Source organism: Lissotriton vulgaris, unplaced genomic scaffold (assembly GCF_964263255.1).
Source record: "Lissotriton vulgaris unplaced genomic scaffold, aLisVul1.2 SCAFFOLD_586, whole genome shotgun sequence".
NCBI classification, from domain to species: Eukaryota; Metazoa; Chordata; class Amphibia; order Caudata; family Salamandridae; genus Lissotriton; species Lissotriton vulgaris.
Window position 1 is genome coordinate 347,426 of NW_028250360.1, and position 24,835 is coordinate 372,260.

Sequence of the window (24,835 nt, forward strand, 5' to 3'; positions counted from 1 at the left end):
CTTAATCCAGATAAGACTGATATGCAATTTTTTAACCAGCCTCCTCCCCTCTCTTCCAATCAGTGGTGGCCAGAGGAGCTGGGCATTGCTCCGGCACCCAAGGACTCCTTCAGGAATCTGGGAGTTAGATGGGACAGTCAGCTATCTCTTGCCACACAGGTACAAGCGGTGGCTGCCGCTTGTTTTGGTAAGATTAAAATCATCAAGAGATTTATTAACTATCTGCCCAATGCAACCCGGAAAACTGTGGTTCACGCACTGATTTCCTCCCATTTAGACTACACAAATGGTTCATACGTGGGTCTCTCATTAGGCTTGCTCCGTATACTGCAGACGGTCCAAAACGCGGCTGCACGCCTGGTATGTGGAGTCCCACTTTGACCACATATCTCCCCATATCTTTAACTACTCCATTGGCTGCCCATAGCTAAAAGAATTGGATTCAAGGCGCTGACACTCGCCTTCAGGGCAGGACAAGGCCGTGGTCGTGTCAACTCAGGAGGAGACTCCGTCCCTATTGTCAATCGCGATCTCTACGGTCCAATGACAAGCGCTTGCTCATTACTCCTCGGTTCACAAAACCTAGATCAGGAGATTAAACCTTTCAGTTATGAACCACCCAATGTTGGACTAAGCTACCTCTTCCACTGCGTCTGATTCAGTCTGATTGTGAGTTTCATAAAGCCCTTAAGACCTGGCTATTTAGCCGGCTTGATTAGTTGCTGCTCTGTATGCTGCCTCATTTTCTGCCCACTACAGCGCCGGGACACCCCGTTGGGGTAGCTGTGCTCTAAAGAAATGCGTATAATTATTATTATTGTAGATGGCTTTGCAGAATTGTGGGTGTAGGCCTGGAGATCTGTAGTTGATAGTTAGACTGAGGGTGGTCAGGGGGTTGGTGTGAAACCTGAAGTGCAGCTGCTTCGCAATGCTGAGTGTGTCCTTGGTGTTGTATGTGACTCTGAGGGTGTACTTCAGAATGAATTGCAAAACATCCTCCTGGATTGTTGGTGCGGTCCCTGCGGGTGATCTCGTATCCGTCTGTGATGGCAATGTTGAAGTACTGTGCAGAGGATGCGTTCAATCAGGTTACTGTAATGAAGGCGATGTGTGGGGTTGTTGTGTTGATGAGGTAACAGAGTCCAATAGCGTGCTGGTGGATGGAGCGGGTGTGCAGTAGGAGGCACATGACCTGGTTGTACAGACATGATCTGTTAGGCGGGGCAGCAAGGACCAGAGGGTCTTGCACTGTGCACGTTGCAGGCACTGACAATCCTGCCTTTGGCACGGGGGTGGCGCAACAGTGGCACAGACAAACTACTGCCTGCATTAAGAATGGGTAGAGGGAGGGAGGAGCATCTGGGAGGCGTGTGGGTTGCAGAATCAGGGCACTCGGTGGTGTGGTGCCGCAGGTGAGGCAGCAGCAGGAATGAGTGAACACCTGACGGCGGGAGGGGTGAGACACCATGCAAAAACTAGCACACAAAGACAAGGAGGTTAGAAAGGCACAATGTAGCAGGTGTATGGATAGGAATGAGTGTCTGGTTACTTATGGGTCACTGAAAGAAAATGGAAGAACAATAACCAAAAATGATGGGCACAGGATCAGGCATCAAAAGGCCAAGTTGCGCCCAGGACACACAGCGGCAGCAGGTGATACCTGACCGTTGTGCAACTTGCACAAATACATACACAACCATGCACTTCATGCACAATAAGGATCATTAGCCATGATAAACTGCATGCATGTTGCCACAGTACACATACTCCCATATGCACAATCTTTGTCAATTATGCCATATATGACGCATGTAAAGTGGCAAGAGATCTGCTGTGACAGTGATGAGGCACATTGTACTGTGGGGAACACATTTTCTACACAAACGGATCAAGTATGTGTTGAGGCCATGCTGCTTTAGCGAATGTCCATGGCCAGTGCCATTGCTCTGAAGAAAATAACAGTCATGCAATGAGTTTACCTGTACTGCTGGTGAAACAATGTGCACTGGGACTGTCAGGTCCTTGAATCCTCAGAAACGTGCGATGCTCAAAGTGGTCCATCTCCCATAAGCCCCTTGGTCTGAGTAGAAATGACAGACTCAAAAGGATTGATCAGGCGGGGGAAGGAGAGGAAGGGAACAGCAGGGAGGGAGATCAAAAACAAAGGTAAACAAGCATAAGGATTCAACTCTTCTTGTCACAGAATCACAGAATACCTCAGGACCTATACTGTAACAGTTACACCTGTAAAGGAAAACAACAGCCACTGTATCCTAGTTGGGATCACAGTAATGAAAGTGATACTAGATCCGAGGATCGAACAAGGACATCACTACACAGTTACAAAGAAGGCTGTTCCATACATTTACATGTATTTATCCAGCAGTTATCAACATACACCAAAAAGTCTTAACTGCCACGTAACTGGGAAATTTGAGCTTACTTCAGGACGAGCTCTAGAAGCCCCTGCTGTGAAAACAGAGATGAACAATCCTCATGGATTCATAGCACATGGAAAGGTGGTGAAACACCATAACACACCAAAGATTATGTTGTACGAGTTGCTAAAGAACTGGCCAATATAATGATCCTATTCCAAGGATTGTGCAACTAGCACCGGGTTCACAGAAGACACATAAAAGGTAGCAGAGTATTGCAGCTATATGAAGGGGGTATAAGGCTCTCCAGGCTGCTTCAATGCAATTAGAGCCATGCGGTAATCCTGAAAATCACAGTGTATGAATAAGGCTCCAATAAACATAAATTCAAATGCGCTGCAGTGCAACTCACACAAAGCCAACAATCCGTAGTTACCCCTGGGAATCAGTGATGGTGAAGAAGGGAAATTACCCATCCCCCGCAAGACCCTTAAGAAGCTCATCCAACGAGGGAGGGAATTAGGTAAACACAAGGAAGCCCCGCAAGAGCCAGTCATTGGCTCGTCCAACTGGGCTTTGAAATGCCAAACAGAACAAGCTGCTGGGCCGGAACTCAACAGAAAGTAATGAGGAGTGATGGCACAAAACCACCCCTACTGTGACCAGGATATGCAGCACGCCACTAGAGAATCCTGGGATTAACGGCATCCGACTGGTGCCACCGAAGCGTTTACATTTGCTACAGCACAACGTTGTGATGTCATCAGCGCAACGGTCTTGGCATCATGGGAATAGAAAATTAACAACTTACTGAGAAGCCTTGCAAAGCAGTGTTCTCCTCCGGCCCTGAGGAAGCAACGTGACAGTGACATGACATACTGGCACAAGGGGCAATGCACCCATACAAACAGACTCACAGGACAGTTGACAGAACATGTGGGACATACGCTGGCCCACACCTTCACAACATGGTTGATGGAAAGCAAAATGTACTGGCACACAAGATTAAGTGGATGAGCCAAACACATCCTGCTGCACCCAGCGAGGCTGCAATTCCCCATAGAGCCTGTGGTTGTGATGTCCCACACAATGTCAACCCGCTGTATCTGCAATGTGTCAGGGGCAAGGTTTACACACATTGATGCCTTCACCAGAGTCAACACTCCACTACAGATGACTGTCAAGAAGGGTGACTGTCCTGTCATGGGAGTGGTGCAACATGTAATTTGATCCATGGTGATGAGACATGTATGGATGGTACTACAACATGCACAGAAACAGTTCCCACACATTCACAAAGCATATCCACCCCAAACAGCCTGTTTGGCTCTCCTACCCAAATTGACATTTACACATGTCCGTGCATGGAACGCCGATTCGGCCCACGTTGCAATCATCATGAGGAATAGCAGAAGGACTAAGATGACATGAACAGACAAGAGGCACAGCAACCTGGGAATGACAGACACACAAGGGGTCACTGGTAAAAATCTTTGCAAAAGACATGGACATGTACGAAACAGGAACAATGTTGGACACATGCAAATTTCAAGCTAAGTCATTGCGCATTACTGTGTGGCATTACATCAGCACTTGTGTGACACATCAAAACATCAAAGTTACTTTGCATACAGTCAGCTGGACACACACATTGCAACACATGCCACTCAATGCTACAAGCTAGCTCACTCATTCCCAGTGACACAATTATGAGAAGAAGATGCGTATGAGCTGACTCCAGATATCATCCTCCTGCTCCTCATCACTTGCATCGTGACCAAGCCCTTGATCTTCAACGGGTGGATGTTCCTGCTCCTCAGGATCCAGGATGAGTGGCGCTGCCTTCTCAACTGCCATGTTGTGCAGCATGCAGCACACGATGAAGATCTTACTGACCTTGTCTAGTGCCTACGGGAGGGATCCGCCCGTCTTATTGAGGCACCGGAATCGTCTCTTCAGGAGGCCAAACGTCCGCTCAATCACTCACCTGGTCTGCCTGTGTGCATTATTGTAGTGCTGATCTGCAGCTGTTCTTGGGTTGCAGAGAAGTGTCATTAGCCATGGCATGTTGGGATATCCTGAGTCACCCACAAAGATACATCATGTAAATAAGTGGGTCAGGAGATGCCGTTAAAGCAAAAGATACTTAAACACACAGGACAAACAGAGTTTATCCACCAACAAGACATGCCTGATCGTTGCGCAGCTGCAGCATTATTTGTGGCACCCTGCTACGCCTCATGATGAAAGCATCATGTGCCGATCCTGGAAAACGTGCACAAACGTGCAAAATCAGCATGTTAGCAAGACACACCACCAGGGCATTTACTGAATGATAATGTTTACGGTTGCGGTAAGCCTGCTCCTGAGCCTGTGGTGGCACCAAAGCCACATGTGTCCCATCAATGGACCCAATGACATGTGGCATCCCTCCCAGGGCATATAAATCACCCTTGACATCTCTTAACTCTTCAGGAGTTAGAAATTAGATGAATTCATCAATGTGCTCCAACATGGCTGCCAAAACATCACGCAGGACACGGCTGAACATCTGTGACATTCCACCGACATCAGCTATGGTTAATTGAAAGGTACCCGTAGCAAAAAAATGGAGGGCTGCCATCACCTTTATCTTTGAGGTCAGCGCAGTAGGATACCTGTGTTGCGGTTGGAGATGTGGTGCCAGCTTGTTCGTCAAGTCTTGAATCAACTTGCGAGTGAATCTGTAACATCGGATGCAGGCACGTTCCCTCATGGTAGCCAAGTCTGGGAATGGCCTTGGTAGAGGCAGCTGCAGGACATATTTGGAAATAATGGAGATTAACAGTCAGCCGACATCAATGGCAATGTACATAGCACATGCAAAACTGCTACTACACATCAGGTCACTTTGGAGGCTGTCGTGTGCAATACATCCAGGACACATATGGCAGCTTGCTGGCACTCCTATGAAAACCCAGATACACCTGTTGATTGACAAATAAACATGACATGCCCTGAAATGAGCTGCTGTGCTGGTCTGAGTGAACGATTCAGAAAAGGGGGTGGTGATGAACAGAGTGTCTGAATTAAGCAGACCACTCTTACCCAGTCCAAAGATCAGGGCTTGATCCATCACCGTTATTTAGCTCACTGCACCATCCCAGCTCAGAACCTGGCTATGTGCAAATTAGTCTGTCCCTGGCCCAGTGCATCATGAGAACAGGGCAGACCAAACTACCAAGCCAATTCTTCACCAGAAAGGAGACAAGCTTCCGGGGACCGGTTTCTGGCATTTCAGCCGTCGTCGGCCCGGCTTGCTTGAATCCTGATGGTGCAGTGAGCAAGGGACTCATGTCTGAGTATACCCTGCCACACCTATAGTGGCCAAAAACGATTCAGAAAAGGGGGTGGTGATGAACAGAGTGTCTGAATTAAGCAGACCACTCTTACCCAGTCCAAAGATCAGGGCTTGATCCATCGCCGTTATTTAGCTCACTGCACCATCCCAGCTCAGAACCTGGCTATATGCAAATTAGTCTGTCCCTGGCCCAGTGCATCATGGGAACAGGGCAGAACAAACTACCAAGCCAATTCTTCACCAGAAAGGAGACAAGCTTCCGGGGACCGGTTTCTGCCATTTCAGCCGTCGTCGGCCCGGCTTGCTTGAATCCTGATGGTGCAGTGAGCAAGGGGCTCATTTCTGAGTATACCCTGCCACACCTATAGTGGCCAAAAACGATTCAGAAAAGGGGGTGGTGATGAACAGAGTGTCTGAATTAAGCAGACCACTCTTACCCAGTCCAAAGATCAGGGCTTGATCCATCACCGTTATTTAGCTCACTGCACCATCCCAGCTCAGAACCTGGCTATATGCAAATTAGTCTGTCCCTGGCCCAGTGCATCATAGGAACAGGGCAGACCAAACTACCAAGCCAATTCTTCACCAGAAAGGAGACAAGCTTCCGGGGACCGGTTTATGGCATTTCAGCCGTCGTCGGCCCGGCTTGCTTGAATCCTGATGGTGCAGTGAGCAAGGGACTCATGTCTGAGTATACCCTACCACACCTATAGTGGCCAAAAACGATTCAGAAAAGGGTGTGGTGATGAACAGAGTGTCTGAATTAAGCAGACCACTCTTACCCAGTCCAAAGATCAGGGCTTGATCCATCACCGTTATTTAGCTCACTGCACCATCAAGCTCAGAACGTGGCTATATGCAAATTAGTCTGTCCCTGGCCCAGTGCATCATGGGAACAGGGCAGACCAAACTACCAAGCTAATTCTTCACCAGAAAGGAGACAAGCTTCCGGGGACCGGTTTCTGAGTGAACAGCCCGAGATATCACTGGAGTGACACATGTCACGATACCTGCAGTGGAAGGTTGTCATCCCATCCAGACAGCTGATTGCAAGGAACACACACAGGTCACATGGAATGTCAAATGTACATATCAAACACATTGCGATTAAGGTGTGCATGTGACAACAAAACAACACAGCCATTGTCACGATGCAGACATGTATGCTTGGGGAAATATGATGTTGGATGCCATCAGACCCAAAAGCCTTGGGAATGCACATGTGGCATGGTGTGCGTAGATGTAAAACCAATCCCATATCAACAAAGACCAATGTAGATGCACCAACAGCAGATGCAGTTTACAGAACACAAACAGCAAGCTCAATGTTAAACATGAAACACAACGGACATAGTCACATAGGGTCACGCTGAGCGTGAAATGTCAAGTGACAAAGTGCCCCGGTCCCTGGCACCATGAGGCAGGTGCCGATAGTGATGACTGTGCCATCCCAGTGTTGCTGTGTATGACAAAATCTGCATGATGATACACATGTGACAAGTGTCAAGGTGATGTGTGCCACATAGTGCCCCATCACACATGACATGTGTCAACAGGTCATCACGTATCGATTGTGCAACAAGATTGGATGCCCTGTGCTATACCACTGGCTGCCACACCTAGGGCCTGCAAATGAAAGTATGCAATGACAAGAACTTGATACACATCCTTGTTGGAACCGTACCCCTACATCCCTGCTGTGTGTGTGCCTTGTATCACTATTGTAATGGTGCCATATGTGAGCATGTGAAATGCACCGTACCCCTGCATTGGCATAAGCCTGTGAAACGCACCATGTGAAATGCACTGTACCCCTGCATTCACATCAGCGTGTGAAACGCATCGTACCCCTGCATTGGCATCAGCATGTGTAACGCACCATGTGAAACGCACCGTACCCGTGCATTGGCATCAGCATGTGAAACGCATCATACCCCTGCTTTGGCATCAGCTTGTGTAACGCACCATGTGAAACGCACGCTACCCCTGCATTCACATCAGCGTATGAAATGCACCGTACCCCTGCATTGCCATCAGCATGTGAGACGCACCGTACCTCTGCATTGGCATCAGCATGTGTAACGCACGTGTGTGCGCATCGTCTCACTATTGTAATCGTGCCATACTCGAGCGCACCGAACCCCTACATTCCAGGCATGGGTGTGCATCGTCTCACTATTGTAATCGTGCCATACGCGAGCGCATCGTACCCCTACGTTCCGGGCGTCTGTGCGCAATGTATCACTATTGCAATGGTGCCATACGCGAGCGCGTGAAAAGCACCGTACACGTGTGCGGATCTCAAAATCACTTAGGGGACACAGAGGGAACTCCTGAGAGGGCACTTGCCTGCACTACACTGGAGTGGACCACGCTGCTGCTGTCTCTGCATCCTCTTGCATTTCATGGCTCGTACAATGTAGAGGGCCCCAGCCTTCACTGATGAGGAAAACCCAGCCCTGCTGGATAGCCTCCTACCACAGTACTGCAAGTTGTATGGGAGACCAGAGGAGCAGGTGAGTGCTGACTCCACTACCTTTGAATGTGCACCTGTTGTGTGAGTGTCACAACAGGTATTGTGTATTGATGGGACAGACATGCAATGTGGTTTTGAGTGAGTCCCAGGGGGGTGTAAATGGTGGTGTCTCTCATGCAGAGCACAATGTAGTTAATGTGTGTTCACTCCTCACTTGCATTGTGCTTACTGTGACATTCACTGCATAGTGAAATACACATTCAGCTGTGCCAGATCTTGGTGGCTTTATACCCAAATGTCCTTAGGTGGAACAGTGTTCCCCCTGGAGTGACAGGTGACTGTACTCACAGATGTTTATGACTTGAGGGGACCTGTGGTGAGATTGTCCAAATGATGTGTTTAACCTCATGGACATTGAAGTGTGTGAATGTGCTTTGTCATCTGGGTGAGTGTGTGTGTGATGTGTTGCACCACTGCTGCATGGCGTATGCAGCAGTTCTAGCCATCTGATGTGACAAGTAAGCAGTGCCATGTGCCTGACTTGCAAAGCTAGCATGACACCTGTGACATCCCATTGAGAAGTGGCACATGTGCAAAGTGAGGGTTATATCCGCTGTTGTCAGTGACAGGCGAGTGATCTGTGCCAGGGTGTGTCTGTCTGGTCTGCTGAGGGTTCTACAGTGGAGTGGGATATGTGACTGCTTGGCACCTGCTGTCCCCCACCCTGCAGTTGCATGTGTTGCCCAGTGTGTGCCATGATCAGTGAGTGTGTTCCACGTGTTATGCCATCTGTTGCCTTTCAATTCCATGTAGTGCATTGGGGCTTGCCCACAGGCCAAATTCACATGGACAATGATGCAAGTCCTATCAGCATCCTATGCCCTGTTTACATTATCAATGGTGTGCAAGTGTGTGTCTCTGGGACATGGAGCAGGTGTAGTAATGTTGTTTCACTTTGTCTTCCTGACAGGAAACTGCCTATGAGAAGGGGGAAATCTGGATGGACATTGTCAGGGCCGTCAGGTCTGCGGGGGGCCATCGCTGGCGGCTGCGCAATGTACAGAAGAGGTGGCAAGACATCCGGTGCTGGACCCGGCGTATTGCCCGGGTCCAGCTGAAGCTGGAAGCTCCACGCCAGCATGGCGGCAGCAGTCACCTCACCCCCCACATGCTCCGGGTCCTGGAGGTCGTGTTTCCAGACCTCGATAGGCAGTTGCAGGAGAGACAGCAGCAAGGAGGGGGTAGGTACATGGCTGTTTGTTGTGTTGTGTGTCACCTGCTTTTTGAGGTGCACTGAAGCCTGTCTACACTCCCACAGTTGGGGTGTCTGGTCAGACAGGTTATATGTGCAGTGTCTTTTCGGTTCCCCATAGTCACCTGGTGCTCATTTTCATCCCTTCCCCTCCTTAACATGTGTCCCCTAGTCTGTGTGTAATCACATTTGCAAATGTTCATCTAGGGTGCAAGAAAATAAGACTGCACATTGATTTCCGCATCATATGGGAGGGTGGTCTGTGACATGTGTTGGGACCGTGCCTGTACCATGACCTGTGCACTGTGTTTGGGCTTCATATTTGTTTGCACTGATGATGAGTCTCAACATAGGAGTGTGAGGTTTTCACTGCACACCCTTGCAGCATGTATGACCCATGTTGTGTTCTCAGACATGATGTACATAGTGCCATGACAGTTACTCATGTTACAGTCAGCTCATTCCACACCCACGTATCAGTGTGCCTACTACAATCCCCTGAGACACCATGGCCTCGTAATCATGTGCATCATCCAACACTGTGCCCATTCTATGTGGGTTCAGCATGGGTCTGCCTCTGTGTCATTGGTCCCTGGCATAGTCTGTATTCTTCCTGTGTCCTCTACATGTGTCCACTGGACAGGGAAACAAGATTTGGCGTGTGCGTACTCACACTGGGTATTACCTGTGTGCCTATTTACAACAATCTGTTGATGGTTGTTTGTCACAAATATGTATTGCCAGCCCCACGAGGTGAGCTTGGGTTACTTTTGGAATTGTTGCTGCACAGTTTTTGTTACCCTGATTCAGAGGTCTCACTTCTTGAGCTGTATCAATCACATTGACTGAGGGATGGGGGTGTTGTGCAGGAGAGGGCTACATGGGCCTTCCTGATTTAGCCTTGGCAGGTCGGCCCTGTGGGTGAGAATTGGCTGAACAATGATTCCCCATGCACTGCCCCTGTGATGGTGGCCAGTGATTTCAGTTGGGGCTTGGGAGCAGATGTCATTTTGTTCCAGACATGATTCAGGCTCATACATTTTTCCACATGTATGTAGTTCAGATGCAACGCTGTTTTGTCTTAGTGTGCATACTTCTGGGTTGACATTTTGCCTGGGGATAACAGTGTGTCCACAATGCAGCAATGATTTTGTTCATCACAATTGCTGGCCCAATTGCTTAAGCATTGTCCAGAGTTGGGACATGTGTACCACTCCACATGACAGCCAGTAGATTTTATGTGCAAGCAACTGTGCCATCAGGGAATGGATGCCCATGTGAGGACTGACATATTTCAAGTTGTGTCACATAAATGATTGTACCTTGGCACTCACAACACTTGTTAAAAGTTGTTCATGTTTAGAATGCGTTAATCTGACGAATTGTGTAAAGGACACTTATGTACCTGCATGATAGTTGTCTCACAATGTAGTGCACAGAAAACGACATTTCCACTTTTTTTTAAAGAAGCTGGCACCTTTTCAAAGAGGCCAGTGTTAGTGGTTAATGGTGTGCCTTCATCTCCATATACATGTCCCCACAGTGGTCTTGAGGTCTTGAAACTCCTTTGTTTTCAATTGTACACACTAATGAGTGTCAAGACGTCAAGACCTCCATTGGACCATGTATATGGCAAATCTTCAACCCCATTTGTTTCTAACAGTGTTTTATCTTAAATCTTGATCTGCTCTCCTGTAAACAAACACTAAATTCTCTGTGTAATTCTCATTCAAGTTGTGGCCTGGTGTGGTGGAGTTGTCTGGCTGTTACTCATGATGCATGCCATGATTTCCAGTGTGAACTACTGATTATGTGCTCATGTGTCAGATGTGTACAGGTGACTGATGCATTTCTGTTTCTTCTCCTTGCCCACAGCATCATCAACAGAGACAGGAGGAGACAGCTGCATGGACCAAGAGGAGGGACCTTGCAACAGTGCCACCAGGGCTGAGGAGTCGGAGGGAGCCAGTGACACGGAGGGTGAGGGGAGTCAGGCTGCGGACCTGCTGGAAGGTGACACATCCTACCACACAGACGGATCCGCTTTGACTCCCAGGAGGACGGGGAATACGCCGCAACACCTGGCAGGATCACTGTGTCTGTCCCCACCTCTTCCAGAACCATCTCCGCCCTCCCAGTTGCTCCGGTCCCTTCTGTACGTGCAGCCCCCCATGTCTCCTTCGGCCCCGGCACCACAGCCCCTGCCCCTGTCTCCCCCGCTGCCTTCAGTGCGGAGTCTGTGGACTTACTCCACCAGACTCAGGTTGGTCAGACATCACTGCTGAATGTCCTCCATGGCCACACTCGAATCCTAACACAGTTGTTGTCGTTCATGGAGGGCATGTCAGCTACGATGTCTGACCAATGTCGGATAATGCAGTCCATGGACTCCTCACTGACGGCAGCAGTTCTCTCCTGCAGCAGTCCCCCCCCCCTCCTTCGGACCCATCCACACTCCCCACTCCCAAACCTGTCCAACGCACACGCAGAAAGACACCATCACACACCACAACAGACCCAGACAGCACACCCCCACAAAAGTCTAAGTGCATACCTCCTGGCATGCAAACTCAGGGGGCTGTAGGCACACCCAAGGGGACTGGGCATAGACCGCATACATGCAGCCACAGTCACAGTGCGCAACCCTCACAGCCCTCTACCTCCACTCCAATTGTGTTCTCGGGTGTAGGGGTTGGGCTGGCCGAACTGGCTGCAGTGTGCAGCGCTGAGTATGAGTCCACCTTCGGCGCTGCACAAACCACTGAGGAAAATGTGTCCACTCCTGCACCCACCCCACCTACCGTTACAACTCCTGACCCTGCAGTGCCTGGTCCTGCCCCCCATGATGCGCCCCAAGGGTCCACATCCCATTACCAGATCCATGTGCAGGCAAGTTGGGGTAGACGCCCTAACCAACGTCCCCCACAAGGACTATAGTCTGGACTGGCCATTGGCCTTATTTGAGCAGAGACTCATTTTTGCACTTCTTTTTTGTTCATGCTGAATAAAGCCTTTTATTTTACGTTCAAACTATTGCATTTCAGGTACTTGATGTTGTTGATGAGGGCCCTGGATTGGCTCCCCGTCAACAAAAGAATCACCTTCCGCCTCCTCACCCACGCACACAAAGCCCTACACGACCAAGGCCCGAGCTACCTCAACAACCGAATCAACGTCTACGCTCCCAAACGCCACCTCCGATCAGCCAACCACGCCCTCGCCGCCGTCCCCCGCATCCGAAGAGCGACAACAGGAGGAAGGTCCTTCTCCTACCTGGCCGCCAAGACCTGGAACTCCCTCCCGACCGACCTGCGCCTGACCCAAGACCACCTCTCCTTCAAGAAGAAGCTGAAGACCTGGCTGTTCGAGCAGTAACGGCACCCCCTTCCCCCCAGCGCCTTGAGACCCTACGGGTAAGTAGTGCGCTCTATAAATGTCTTTGATTGATTGATTAATAATTTTGTGCATTGTTTCTAAGGGGTTTCAACCCTATTCCTTCCATGAAAGACTACATCTTGGTGGTCTGACCACCACCTGGACATTCATATCAGCCTTGGGATGTACGTGACAGCGTGTGTTCCCTTTCGCTCTCTTTGTTTGGTGGGCATGACTATACACTATTGTGTCATGATGGTACGGTGTGTATTTCGCCTGCAGTCTCCATGGGTGGGTATGCATGTGGAATTTGACTTCACACCCACATGTGGTGTGTCACAGAGTGTGTGACAGTAATCCATCCTCCAGGGAGTCGGACACTGCTGTAAGTGATGTGTTGCTCTGGCACTATCATTATAGTCACAAGTTAGGGATGTGCACATACCCTCATGTAGTTGTGGTATGCTGATGATGATGTACCCACCATATATCTGCTGGTAGTCACATCCGCCCACCCCTCATATGTCTGGGCACTGCTGGGAGTCCTGTGCACCCACCCCTCTTATGTCTGGCCGCTGCTGGGAGTCTTGTGCACCCAACCCCATACTGTTGGGCACTGCTGGAAGTCATATCCACCCACCCTCATACTGTTGGGCACTGCTGGGAGTCCTGTGCACCCACCACCATACTTTTGGGCACTGCTGGGAGTCCTGTACACCCACCCTCATGTCTGGGCACTGCTTGGAGTCATGAGCACCCACCCCTCATATGTCTGGGCACTGCTGGGAGTCCTGTGCACCTACCCCTCATATGTCTGGGCACTGCTGGGAGTCATGTGCACTCACCCCCATTCTGTTGGGCACTGCTGGGAGTCCTGTGCACCCACCCCTTATATGTCTGGGCACTGCTGGGAGTCCTGTGCAACCACCCCTCATATGTCTGGGCACTGTTGGGAGTCATATCCACCCACCCCCATACTGATGGGCACTGCTGGGAGTCATGTGCACCCACCCCTCATATGTCTGGGCACTGCTGGGAGTCCTGTGCACCCACCCCCATACTGTTGGGCACTGCTGGGAGTCATGTGCACCCACCCCTCATGTGTCTGGGCACTGCCCACCCCTCATATATCTGGGCACTGCTGGGAGTCCTGTGCATCCACCCCTCATATGTCTGGGCACTGCTGGGAGTCATATCCACCCACCCCCATACTATTGGGCACTGCTGGGAGTCATGTGCACCCACATCTCATATGTCTGGGCACTACTGGGAGTCCTGTGCACCCAACCTCGTATGTCTGGGCACTGCTGGGAGTCCTGTGCACCCACCTAACATATGTCTGGGCACTGCTGGGAGTCCTGTGCACCCACCCCTCATATGTCTGGGCACTGCTGGGAGTCATATCCACCCACCCCCATACTGTTGGGCACTGCTGGGAGTCATGTGCACCCACCCCTCATATGTCTGGGCACTGCTGGAAGTCCTGTGCACCCACCCCTCATATGTCTGGGCAGGGCTGGGAGTCCTGTGCACCCACCCCTCATATGTCTGGGCACTGCTGGGAGTCATACCCACCCATCCCCATACTGTTGGGCACTGCTGGGAGTCATGTGCACCAACCCCTCATATGTCTGGGCACTGCTGGAAGTCATGTGCACCCACCCCCATACTGTTGGGCACTGCTGGTAGTCATGTGCACCCACGCCTCATATGTCTGGGCACTGCTGGGAGTCATTGCCACCAACCCCCATACTGTTGGGCACTGCTGGGAGTCATGTGCACCCACCCCTCATATGTCTGGGCACTGCTGGGAGTCATGTGCACCCACCCCCATACTGTTGGGCACTGCCGGGAATCCTGTGCACCCACCCCTCATATGTCTGGGCACTGCTGGGAGTCATATCCACACACCCCTCATATGTCTGGACACTGCTGGGAGTCCTGTGCACCCACCCCTCTTATGTCGGGACACTTCTGGGAGTCATATCCACCCATCCCTCATATGTATGGGCACTGCTGGGAGTCCTGTGCACCCCCCCCTAATACTGCTGGGCACTGCTGGGAGTCCCCTCATATGTCTGGGCACTGCTGGGAGGCATGTGCACCCACCGCTCATATGTCTGGGCACTGCTGGGAGTCATATCCACCCACCCCCATACTGTTGGGCACTGCTGGGAGTCCTGTGCACCCACCCCTCATATGTCTGGGCACTGCTGGGAGTCATGTGAACCCACCCCCATACTGTTGTGCACTTCTGGGAGTCATATCCACTCACCCCCATACTGTTGTGCACTGCTGGGAGTCATATCCACCCAACCCCATACTGTTGTGCACTGCTGGGAGTCATATCCACTAACCCCATACTGTTGGCCACATGCGGTTGATGGTGTGTGTGTGCCTCGTATCACTATTGTGATGGTGCCATATGCGAGCTTGTGACACGCACCGTACCCCTAGATTCCTGGCGTGTGTGTGCATCATCTCACTATTGTAAACGTGCCATACGCGAGCGCAACGTACCCCAACATTCCTGGCGTGTGTGCGCATCGTATCACTATTGTAATGGTGCCATACACGAGCGCGTGAAACGCACTGTACCCCAACATTCTTGGTGTGTGTGTGGGCATCGTATCACTATTGCAATGGTGCTATACCTGTGTGTGTAAGACGCACCGTACAAGTACACTTCCGTTGTTGCGGTACCTTGTGCTCACCGTATACGACGTTGTCGGTTTTCTGTGCACCAGGTCGTAGACGTACAGGACTGGGAGGACACGGACAATGGGGTTCATGGGGTGTATGTTGCGTACCAGGGATGGGGTTTGGGTCGGACTCTGCTTTTACCGACGTTTTGAGATCTCGTAGAAAATGGGTCGTACAGAGTGTCGCAGAGACGAGTCGTACTTGCTGGGCCGGAAACTGCTGCTTCTTTACGTATGGACATCTCGTATTGCCTCTTCCGGATACAAATCGTACGGATATTTCAGTCGTATGGTTTTTGGTACGAATTGTACGGAGATCTGCGTTGGATCCAAATCGTACTTCATCGTACGTACGAGGACGTTGAAGGTGTACGATTCGTATGGGAAATACGCTCCGTACAGCTATTCGTAGGGGATTTTACCGAATTGGAATCGGCCCCTAAGTGAGCATGATTGCTTAGCCAGCCGTTTTGGCCCGGGCAAGCAGTCATGCCCACTTTGCCTATTCCCCACCAGGCTGTATAGCCTGGTGGGGAATATGCTCAGGATTCCTGTACCAATCTGAGTGCCGATCCACAGCGCTCAGACAACATTGTGATTGGTTCAGGGGTGCCTGGGTGCTTCCTGCAGCTTCTTCTGGACTGGACTAGGGAAGAGAAGCGGAAACGAAGAGGCGGTGGAAAAGGTACGTTTTTAAAAAAAATATTTTCATCCCCGACCTCTGCTGTTCCGTACCAGCTGCCACTGCCTCTTACCTCTTTTTACCACTACCCACCCCTGAACACTAAAAACCCTAAATCTGTGTATCAACACCTACCCCTGACCCCTAAATGCCTTTTCCCATAACCCTTAAACCCTACCTTTTTGAAGTGGCAAAAAAGTTGTGATTAAAAAAATATATATATATATGCATATATATGTAAACTTAACTGCTCCCGCCACTTCCGACTCCCACACAGCGGCGGTACGGCGAAGAAGGAGGCACAGACCCCGCAGTACTCTAGGCAAAGTCTAGTTTATTAATTTGACCCAACACAACGCGTTTCAAGCTAAAAAGCCCTTGTTCACTTTTATAATGGCAAAGTCGAGCGCTGTGAGAGCATGAAAAAGACTTTTGTGGTAATTACCAGTGTGGTAATGTCCTGCAAGGTAAAGACCGACTCGCGTAGTAAATGTTGCATATGACAAAGCTTTCTTTAGTTTTTTACAGGCATGTTAAACAGGTTTTGACTAAGATTCCAATGTCCTCTGAAATGTTACATCCTAATACACGAGGACCTTGCTAGAACCGCCAACCCTCCAGTAGAGTACTCTCTAAATCTGATTTTGTTTTGACGATGTTAATGACTCAATGTACTTTTAAATGCGCCATTTAACATACATTTTGCCAAACATCTATCAACAGAAATTAATACAGATTTAAATAAATACTGAATAGTGAATTTTGAAACCTTACCATGTGTTGTTGTCACTACTGCCAATCATCTTTCACGGCACAGAACCACATACACCTGACTACAGCCATACATGAAAAAACAAAAAAATGTATTTTAGAAAAGGGTACCAGATAAAGAAAAAGTAATGAAGGAGTAATGAAGAATAAAGTGGAAGCAATTTTGGAAATGTTTGAAAATTGCCATTAGCCGTCGATATATGTACATTCCATACATTTACGAATGTAATTTATCTCACACACCTTGGCAAAAAAAAGTACACCGTTTAAGTATCCATAAATATAATGTACACTTTGAGTACATTCTGACCTTTTACACTTGATATTCTCAATCACCTCCAAGATCTTTTTTGTTAGATTTTGTAAAATTACTAGTTTAGAGTTGAAAAGAAGTACCTGCTGCATTTCCCTGCAAACTTTTATTTTCCAAAGTATGTAATCCCCGAAGAAACCATGTTCAGTTCTCAACAGGTTGCATGTAAAACATTTGAGTTTTTCATCATTGACTTTGCCCACATTGTTGTTGCTGTAACTCATTCTCTTTTGTTTTTGAAAAAACTGCTAATGTTACAGTGCTCATTGTTGCAAGAGCTGACTTCAGTGGGCAGCACAACAATTCCTTGTTCATGCGCTTCTCTTCAATAGTGAGAACTCTCCCAAAAGCGGGTGGCAACCTTGTGCTTTTGTTTGTGGGTGCAGGGAAACCTGATGCCCGGGTTTGGTGTTATAATCCCGCTGCAGCGGCACAATGAGTGCAGATGCGAGCAAGGCTAGCGAGTTGGATCTGCCGGCCATCAAAAACAGCGTCGTCTCACTGAGCCGCTTCATGGGCTGAAACGCTCTTCCTTACCGAGGAAATTAGAGAGCAAATATTAAACTCCGAGCAAGATAAGAAAAAAGGCATATTGTTCCATACGTTGAGCTGCACTCTTAGGTTACCAGATCCCACAATCAATATATTCAGCATTTACCTCTGGCTTCTCCCACTTGAGCTTTCGAGGATTTACAAGAATAACTTCCTAAAATCTTGTTTCTGCTCTGCCAGCCAAGGAGAGAGTATTATGTTCCCCATTAGTGGTTACACGAAGGATGACTTTCTACTACATTCCAACCTTGCTGAGGTTCCGTGAGAGTTTAAAGCTCTCTAGCAATGGTCTCCCCCTCAAACATGAGGCAACTTCTGTGCTTGTTCTTCTTTCCGAGTTGAAATAGACAGACTTCAAGGGTAGGACTGAAGTATGAATCGTTGCAATTTAATGGTTTCCAATAGCTTTTAACTCATACATCAAGGACCAAAATAAATGCAATATATGATGTCTTGGTACATTGTACTGGTTGTGTCAGCATTCTTTTCCATGTGCCTTCGATGTGCTTCCTTGTTGTAGTCCAAATATTAAATAAACATTCTAGCACTGTGCCGGGTCGTTCCATGTAAACTTGGATTAAGGCTTGGTTATTATTAACCGGCTGCTCCAACCAAAATGATATTCACCTGTCTATCTATTAATAATCCCTTCTTGAACCTCCTGACTAAACTTAATTAAAGCAAAAAAGATTGTTATTTTATAGCAGCCATTTTTTTTTCATTTACTTACTGTTCTCTTTTCCTCCCCACTTATACTTCAAGACTGTTTATGCTTGTCAGTGGCGTAGCAAGGGCGGGGCCAAAGAGGCGTTTGCCCTGGACACAAAATTCTTAGGCGGCGCAACATTGTAAAAAAAAAGTGGAAGGGATTTAGGAAGTGCCAACAGTCCACGGGTTAGGGGGCGCAATACTTGCCTTGACCTCTGGCGGCGCTGGCAGCCCACGCTATGCCGCTGATGCCCATTTGTTACTCGCTCCATAAGAACAATTCATTGCCAAGGTGGCCTTTAATTTGCTTGTCATTGTCAGAGCTTGGCTACCCCTCCATGTTTTAACAGGAAGCTACTCCAGTTAAGTGTGGACAACTATTTTGAGAGGGGCAATTGCTGGTAGCCATCAAATCGTACGTTATACTGTTTTAGAGCAGCAGTAGTCCCTTTATTTGTATTATTGTAGTTGCCTTAAAAGTATGACGGTCCTATCTTCATTAATGCGTGTAGGGAGAAGTTGTCTATTTCTGCCAAACCCCCAGCAAATATGAAGAAGCAGAACTCTTGATCAACTTCGCCATGCAACATAGCAGACAAAGGAGCAGCGTGGTTTGCTGGTCGTCCAACATTCTTCCTATGCCAAGTTAATTGAATTTATAGAGCGCATTGGTACCCTGAGGTGTCCTGGCGCTAGCTCCCTGATCTAGGCTTAATAGGTTCCTAGTGACCTTGCTGTCATTTAATTACTGAGGAGCCAGGTTTTCTAAAGATCAGCAAGTTTGGGGCGGTATGAATATTCAAAGAAAGTTAATTCCAGGCCGCAATAGTTAATGTGAAGAAACATCTGCCGCCCCTAGTAATTTTTTTAAACCTGGGTACTACCAAGGTTTTAGAATTGGCAAATCTAAGTGTCCTATTGGGTATATCCCAGCTAAACTTGTGTGTGAAGTTGGGAGGTCCCAAATTATGTAGTGAATTTGTAAACAATGCACAGTGCTTTAAATTTTATCCTACTTTTCACTGGCAGCCAATTCAGTTTTTGAATGACATTTCTCACCGAGGTAAATTTGGGTGTGTGTGTGAGTACTCTTGCTGCAGTATTTTGCAACACCTGCAGCATAGTTGACATAGTTGAGCAAGACTTCACAGAAACATTGATCACTAATGATTCTTTCAGGGAATCCTCATGACTAGCTGCAAATGCAGAGATGGGGGCCTGCAGGTGTCTGCACAAGACATATATGCATTCAAATTGACAGAGGACCGTTATGGCAACTCATTACTGCAGAATGCCAAACAGTGTCACTTTTACATCTGGTGGAGGCATGACTGGACAGGCCTTTTATTCCACCTGGCATTTTCCCTGTGGGCTGGACACTTTGAAGGCTGGTTTTCAACACCAAGGTCAGCACCTGGTACCTCTGTCTCTTTCCCCAACCAGCCAATGTTAACTATAGCAGGCACGGGGACGATTAAAGAGAGAAAGGGTGAGAAGGAGGGGAAAGGTTGAGAAAATGCAACCAGAGGGGGAGAAGAGCAAAAAGGGAAGAGAGAGAATGGATGGATGGAAAAACAGATTTCACAAGCTGATGAATGGAGTGGGGGTGATTTGAAAATTTTGCCAGAGCTGCTTTTGGTTCCTCTGTCCAGCCTTGGGTGGAGGAGCATGCAGTAGTATTGTAAAGTAAAGAAAGCTGGAACGAGGTAAGGTCTTCAGGTACTTTGTATTTGCCATCCACTCTACAAACCATCTGTGGACTCCCAACTTTCTAAGGTAGGCTGCCAAGGGAGAGTCAACTGGGGAACAAGGGCAGGGGTGTAGGGGACGTACCAAGAACAGGAGAAGAGATTACAACACACCTCCCCAACATAACATGGTTAAACAGAACTACATTTGACGATCCTGTCACAACACCATGTTTGTCCTTTCTCCAGTAGTAGCACATTGTTGTCGGAATTGGCTACACAGCAAGGAGCGTCATACTTACTTTTACTCTGATGGTCTTTAACGCTCTTTTTGACTTGTACCCAATCTCCAACCTTCCACTGGGATCTTTCACCCCATTCTTACCATCGTACCACTTCTTGTATTTGTTTTGGTGTAATCTCTGTTTATTTCCAGCTTTCTTAAGATTGGACTCAATTGCCCTAGCACCCCTCAACCAGATGGGGTTAAACTTTGTACAGAGTTCCCTTCCTCTGTGGGCAACAAACGGGGACACTCTTGGGTTGATGTTGGGCGACGTGTGGTAGGCCCATAAGCTATTCTGTAAGGATGACTCAACTTCATGACCATTGACCACAGCCAGTTGTACGTGTTCTTTGATAAGCCTATTGACTCTTTCAACAAGGCTGTTTGCTTTAGGGCAATACAGTGCTGTTCTTTCATGTTTTATATTCAAGATTTATTAGAAAGTCCTTCATAGGTTGGGATGTAAACTGTACCCCGTTGTCAGTGACAAGGGTAGATGGAATACCTTCCCTTGAGAATACGTACCAGAGGAGATCTAAGACAGCATTAGTGTTGACCCCATGGACGAACTTGTGCGAGGCCCAGTGTGAGGTGTAATCAACCAGTACCAACATGAACCTTCTGTCCATCCCTAAATTTTGCATTGGCCCAATTATGTCCATGGCCAGTTTGCTCCATGGTTTGAGGGGTACCTGTACTGGGGACATCTGGGCTCTGTGAGTAGTCCTCGACTTGTCACTTTTGGCACAGCTGTGACAGTCCTTTACCAATTGTTCAACCAGGGAGTCCATTTTGGGAAACCAGAAATTGACTCTAACCCTGTTCTTTGTCATGCTCCGTCCAAGGTGTCCTTCGTGGTCTAGTTCCACACTTCTCTTTCTCAACCCTACTGGAGGTACAATTTTATTGTTGTGTAAAACCTTACCTCCTATCTATCTATCTATCTATCTATCTATCTATCTATCTATCTATCTATCTATCTATCTATCTATCTATCAAGGGGCTTATAAAGCGCACTTCTCACCCGTGAGGGTCTCAAGGCGCTGAGGGGGGGGGGGGGAGGGGGGGGGGAAAGCTCCTGATCAGTCGCAGAGCTAGGTCTTGAGGTCCTTCCTGAAAGTGTGCAGGGTCGGAGAGCGTCTGATGTTCACGGGGAGCTCGTTCCAGGTTTTGGCTGCGATGCAGGAGAAACCTCTGCCGCCAGGTCTGTTTCTGCGGATGCGGGGGACCTCTGCCAGGGCGAATTCAGCGGAGCGGAGGTTCCTCTTGGGTACGTGGAAGGAAACTCTCTCGTTGAGGTATTTGGGTCCGATGGTGTTGAGGGATTTGTAGGCATTGGTGAGGAGTTTGAAGGTGACCCTCTTCTCGATGGGAAGCCAGGGGAGGGCTTGTAGATGTTGGGTCATGTGATTGTGGCGTGGTGTGCCGAGGACAAGTCTGACTGAGGCGTTCTGGATGGTTTAGAATTTGTGTAGAAGAGTTCTGTCGATTCCGGCATAGAGAGCGTTGCCGTAGTCGAGTCTGCTGGTTATGAGCGCGTGAGAGACGGTCCTTCTGCAGTCCGGGGGGGGGGATCCATTTGAAGGTCTTACGGAGGATGCGAAGGCAGATGAAACTATTGGAAGCAACAGCGTTGATCTGGCGGTTCATGGAGAGGGAGGAGTCAAGGATGATGGCGAGGTTCTGTGCGTGATCTGTAGGGGTGGGAGGGTTCCCGAGAGCAGAGGGCCACCAGGTATTGTCCCAGGCGGAGGTGCAGGGTCCGAGGTTAGGACCTCAGTCTTCTCTGAGTTTAGCTTTAAGCAGCTGTCTTTCATCCATGCCGCCATGTTCTGCATTCCTTCCTGGAAACAGAGTCTGGTGTCTTCGGAATTCTTTGTGAGTGAGAGGATGAGCTGGGTGTTGTTGGCGTAGGATATGATGCTGAGTCCATGCTGTCTGAAGATGGTGGCGAGGGAGGCCATGTAGATGTGGAAGGGCGTGGCGCTGAGTGAGGATCCCTGGGGTACTCCGCAGTTGGTTTCCGTGGGTTGTGAGAGGAAGGGAGAGAGTCAAATCCTCTGGGTTCTGCCGGAGAGGAAGGATTGGATCCAGTAGAGGGCAGCTCCTTGTATCCCCTCATCATGTAGGCTGGCAGCAAGAGTGTGATGTTAAACGGTGTACAAAGCTGCGGAGAGGTGTAGAAGGATGAGGGCCACAATGTGCCCCTGGTCCTATGGTGCTCAATTCAAACCTGAACTCCCAAAAGTCTCTGATTTCCTCATCAACCTCACTGCATTTGCGAGGCCACCCTTCTACCATCATTTCCTATAGTTTACACAGCCCTTTATCTTCATCCATGCCTTTACCCCACTCTTCTTCTGTTAATTCAGGATCGGTCATGGCTAGAATGGGACTGTCAAGCATTTTCTCACACGGTTCATACTGTAATGGTGAACGGGAAAAAGAAGTCTGCAATTTTGTTTTTCTCCCCTGGAACATACTCCACCCTAAAACGAAAATTCTCAAGTCCTAAAATCCATTTGCAAATGCGGGATGTGCCATGTTCTATACCTTTAACCATGAACATGAAGGTAAGTGGCTTGTGGTCTGTACGGATAGTGAAATTCACCCTCAACAGGAAGAACTTAGTGTTTCTCTGCCCAGTAACATGCTAGGGCCTCCTTCTCCACAACTGAATAGTTGCTTTCTGCTTTGGTTAGGCATCGGGAGGCAAACGCAATGACTTTTTACTCGTTGCCTTCTTTCTGAGAGAGGGTCGCTACCAAAACTTTGTTAGAGGCGTCTATGGTAAGAATGTTCTTTTTTTCTTGGGTCAAACGTGCCCAACACTGGTGAATTGATGATTTCCTCTTTCAATGCATCAACAGTGCACTTGTGTTTCTCTTGCCACTCAAATTCCTTTTTTGTTTTTTAAAGTTCACGTAAAGGTTCACATTTCTCTGAAAAGTGTTTGATGTATTTAGCCATATACTCTAGTAGCCCTAAGAGTGATTTCAACTCCTCCTTGCTCTTGGAATACAGGGCTTCTCTCACCGCCTTCAAAAAATTGGTTTTTGGTCTAAAACCATTTTCTGAAACGGAGTGTCCCAAGTACTACACTCTAATCTGGCACTTGGATTTCTGTACTATCAAACCTGCATCCATCAGCCTTTTGAAAACATCCCTGAGGGTCTGGTCATGAGCCTCGGCGGTCTGTCCGTAGACAAGGATGTCTTCTTAGAAACACATGGTGTTGCTTACGTCTCTCAAGACTTACCCCTAGATGCATCAACATTGTCATTTGCGATTCCTTAATTGCGAAAAATAAGGAATCGCAATTAAGGATTCGCAAATGGCAATGCATCATTAATTTCGCAATTTTTTTGGGATTCGGTAAAAATCGAATTTTTTACCGAATTCCAATAAAATTGCGATTTCCAAAAAGCGAATCCGATATTCCCATTCATTCCTATGGGCTGAAATGCCCATAGGAATGAATGGGAATTGCGAATTCGCAATTTCGAATCGGAATGCATCAAAGCCTTTCAAGGGTGGAGAGGGGGGTCCAAAGGACCCCCCCCTGCACTCATGAAATGCACTTTTTCATGTGAGTTACATACACACATGTCCTAAGGACATGTGTGCCTGTAACGTACACGTTTAAAAAATGCATTTTCATGCGTTTTTAAACATTTTTGCAAATTACCACGAAGTTCAACTTCGTGGTAATTTGCATTTGCAATTTTGGAAATCGCAAATGTTTTGGGGATGATGCATTGCTGTTAAGGAATCGCAAATGTGCGATTCCTTAACAGCAATCGCATTTTTTTGGAACTCGCAAAAAAAGCGATTTCCAAAAAATGCTTGATGCATCCCAGTAACCAATTTAGGAAGTGCAAAAGGCCGATTTATGCGAATCGCACCGTTTGCACTTCCTAAAACGGTTGATGCATCTGGGCATTATTGTATTACCTTTTGGAAGATCGCCGCGGCTGAAGCGAAACCGAACAGCATTTTTGGAACATGTATGCTCCTTGTGGGGTGATGAAGGCTGTGAGCAGTCTAGAGTCGGGGTGAAGATCTACCTGGTGGTAGGCCATGGAGAGGTCTATAACACTAAAGAAATTAGCTGGTCCCATGGTGCTGAGCATTTCATTTATGTTGGGGAGCGGGTGTGTCTCAACCCAGATATTTTCATTGAGGCTGCGCAAGTCTACGCCTAATCGGATTCCGTCCCCCTGGCCTTAGATGCAATCACAATTGGGGCCAACCATTCGGATGTGTCAATGGGTTGGATGACGTCCATTTTGCACAATCTCTCCAACTCCTT